The sequence below is a fragment of the Babylonia areolata genome, chromosome 16 (assembly GCF_041734735.1).
Source record: "Babylonia areolata isolate BAREFJ2019XMU chromosome 16, ASM4173473v1, whole genome shotgun sequence".
NCBI lineage: Eukaryota > Metazoa > Mollusca > Gastropoda > Neogastropoda > Buccinidae > Babylonia > Babylonia areolata.
This window is the reverse complement of record NC_134891.1, coordinates 3,251,405-3,255,655: the sequence shown is the minus strand read 5'-3', so window position 1 is coordinate 3,255,655 and position 4,251 is coordinate 3,251,405.

Here is a 4,251-nt window from a genome sequence, read left to right as displayed (position 1 = left end):
ACATTTCTTGCCTTCTTTCCAACATGCAAGTTATATAAAATACATTTTTGGCCTTTTTTCCAACACACAAGTCATATAAAATACATTTCTTGCCTTTTTTCCAACATGCAAGTTATATAAAATACATTTTTTGCCTTTTTTCCAACATGCAAGTTATATAAAATACATTTCTTGCCTTTTTTCCAACATGCAAGTTATACAAAATACATTTCTTGCCTTTTTTCCAACATGCAAGTTATATAAAATACATTTCTTGCCTTTTTTCCAACATGCAAGTTATATAAAATACATTTCTTGCCTTTTTTCCAACATGCAAGTTATATAAAATACATTTCTTGCCTTTTTTCCAACATGCAAGTTATATAAAATACATTTCTTGCCTTCTTTCCAACACACAAGTTATATAAAATACATTTCTTGTCTTTTTTCCAACACACAAGTCATATAAAATACATTTCTTGCCTTTTTTTTTCAACACACAAGTTATATAAAATACATTTCTTGCCTTTTTTCCAACACACAAGTTATATAAAATACATTTCTTGCCTTTTTTCCAACACTGCAAGTTATATAAAATACATTTCTTGTCTTTTTTTCAACATACAAGTTATATAAAAGACATCATTTGCCTTTTTTCCAACACACAAGTTATGTAAAAGAAATTTCTTGCCTTTCTTCCAAAGCAAAAGTTATGTAAATTGTATTTCGTCATTTCATTATCTGGCTGTGTCTGCAGCGTGGCAAAGAAACCTTTTGAATACAAACTGGGCATGTTTTTTTTTCCAGGATGCCTCGAGGCTCTGAACAGCATATCTGGTTTATGTGCAGGTCACTCATCTGCTCCTTGTTTTTCGTTTTTTGACTCACTTAAGTAAAGAAAGTGAGTCTACGTAAAACCCGGGTGTTCAGTTGTCTGTGTGTTTGTGTGTCTGTGTGTCCATGGTAAACTTTTATCTTGTCATTTTCTCTGAAATACTTTGTCTCCTTATGTCAAATTTGGATTGAAAATAATGTGTGTGTGTGGGGGGGGGGGGGGGGGGGGGGGGGGAATCTTCACAGTTATACCGGGTTAACCTGTATTTCCGGATCATGGACGGCTTATTTCGTTGAGGATCCGGATTCCCAAAATGGTTGGGGTTGAAGACGGCATGACCTCATTTTTTCGTGTTTGCAATTAAAAGAAAAGAAATACAAATTGTGGACAGAACACATACACTGACACTAACTACATCATCGACGTGTTTACTACAATTGAATACTTCAAAGTGGATACTGAATTAATTAGAATGAACATAAAAGAGAAATAGAATGGACGGTGTCGTAGTTTCTGAGTGTAACGAAGCCTGTCGAACACGGATCTCTGCAGATCTGGAGAAAACGGTCACATTTTGCGGTGTGCTTGAGGCGATGGCAACGTCTCCTTTACTGCGGACTTTGAAGAAAATCTTTAATGCCCGACTTATGGCAAAATAACATGATCTAAACGTCGTTATCACTTCGATTACCGTTATCGATTTATTACGCTGAAAGAACATGCTTCAATGTTAAATTTTGAACGCCATTGGTAGACTGGTGTTAGCGCTGTTTGTGTAAGACCACTTACTCTCGACCCGAACCTGCTTGGGAGGAATCTGCCTTTTTATTTACGTGAAGTTTTATAAAAAGAAATAGAGAACATATTTCAACAAATTAAAATTTTCGTGTACACACACACACACACACACACACACACACACATATATATATATATATATATATATATATATATATATATATATGGACTGAACTTGACAAGGGACATCCATGGGTTTTCATTGTGAACTCTAATTCGTGGAGTTACCAGTCTGGTTTGTCGTGGTGGTGGTTACACACGATCACTGAGATACAGAGAGAGAGAGAGAGTGAAAAACAGTGATGTGTACACAGACAATTGAAATTATAACTTTACGTAGTAGAAGACGTCATGTAAGGTCAGAAAGATGACGTAAAAATAGCATTACGTCACCTGTTATAAGTGTAGTCTGTGACCAAGCTACCGGGCGACAGGGAAGATTCAGATTCTATTTTTTTGTTTAACGAAATAGGTGTTGTTTTTCAACTTTGTTTTATTATCTCTCTCTCTCTCTCTCTCTCTCTCTCTCTCTCTCTCTATATATATATATATATACATATATATATATATATACATTATTTTTTTTTATCATAATGAGTGTGTATCACAAATGAGTCATGAAGGCCATGCCTCTCTGTATTTTTTTTCTTTCTCTTTTTAAGCAGATCTGGCGTGTCTTGTACGGATCACTTCGGACGCTTTGAGTGAGTTTAATTTTAGTTTTTATGTACAAAAGTGAGTTACATAATCTGATTTTGAGAGGACAAATGCGCAGACTGAAACATTTGAATGCAGCACATGACGTATCGTGCAAAAAAGATGAAGTTCGCCGTATGCTGAGGAAGTGTCTCTCTTATCATTGTTCAGTCTGATGACAGGGTTGGTGCAGAGGAAGAAAAGATTTGGTTCAAGTGCACAGCCTTGTTAAACACCACAGCTAAGGCGAATGTTACTGGAGAGACTGTCTTTGATGGCAAATCAAATTCATTCTTTCTAACTTTTTAAAGCATTGTATGTTAAAGAACCATACATTCAGGTGGAAATGAATGGATATGTGAATGAAATAATAATAATAATAATAGTAATAATAATAATGGTATTTATATAGCGCTGAATCTTGTGCAGAGACAAATCAGAGCGCTTTCGCACTAGTCATTCACACGCATGCATAAATCTAAAACTGTAGAAACTAAAGACAAGGAAGGGCAGGCAAGGGGGGCTATTTTGAGAAGAGGTGGGTTTTAAGGCCAGGCTTGAAAGAGCTGAGTGTGGAGACTTTACGAAGCGAAAGAGGAAGTTCATTCCAATCGCAAGGTCCAGAGACAGAGAAAGAAATGCGGCCAACAGTCGAGAGTTTGAATCTGAGTATGCGTAAACAGACTGGTTCCGAAGCCGATCGTAGTGAGCGAGATGGAGTGTAGAGGTGAAGGCAGCCACAGAGATAGGAAGGGGCAGTTTTGTGAATACATTTATAACATATAGTGCTGATCTTGTACTTTATTCGGTGTGAGACAGGGAGACAGTGGAGATGTTGCAAAAGAGGAGTGATGTGCTCAGATCTTTTCTTTCTGGGGACGAGTCGGGCAGCAGAGTTTTGTATGCGCTGAAGGGACTGAATGGATGAAGCAGGCAAACCAGACAATAGAGAGTTACAGTAGTCAATGTGCATTAGTAAAGTTTAGAACTGGAACAGAACTGAATATGAGTATGGAAGTGAAACAGCACGCTGTGCTGTGTTGCCCTACTTTGAGTGACACCAGAGGAAAATTAATGCAACTGCAATATTATATCTATCTTATTCCAGATTGAAGCTGCTTGTGTTATGAGGTCATAGTTCTGCTCTGTGTAACTTGTTCATGCATACCTAACACTGAAAACACGGTGTTTATTTTTTTTACATTTTTTCGTAAATGTTATTGAATATTTCATGTTGCTGATGCTTTTACTGTTGTGTCATTTACTTTTTTGGTTGTTGCTTTGTGATATTACGTCTTCATTAAGAAGCAACGGACTTAATAAAAGAACGGTGCAATCTCTCTCTCTCTCTCTTTCTCTCTCTCTCTCTATATATACATATACACACAGACATATATATATATATGTGTGTGTGTCAAACGTACACACACACACGCACGCACGCACACACACAAGCACACACAGATACAGACACAGACAGACAGAAGGACACACACACACACACGCGCGCGCACACACACACACATACACACGTTCTATATATATATATATCAAACACATATGAACACATACACACACTCGCACACACACACACACACACACACACACACACACACACAACCCACTCATCACAAAACAAGGACATGAGTACCGCAGGGTTTATCTCTCTAGTCACCCACTGCTTTGACGCGATACGCAACACACTGCACTGTCTCCATCACGAGACACCCGTGCTATTTTAGTTGTTTCATCAGGAACACGTCATCAGGAACATCGCCAAGTTATTCATTACAGGTAACTTCGATTTACATACACTCTTGGCGATATGTAAGCATCGGAATCGCAGACGCCACTTCTGGCGATATAGACGCGACGGAACTAGGAGGACGCATGTACCCAGTAGAAAAAAAAAGTCTACGAAGACCTAAGACGTTTATCATGAA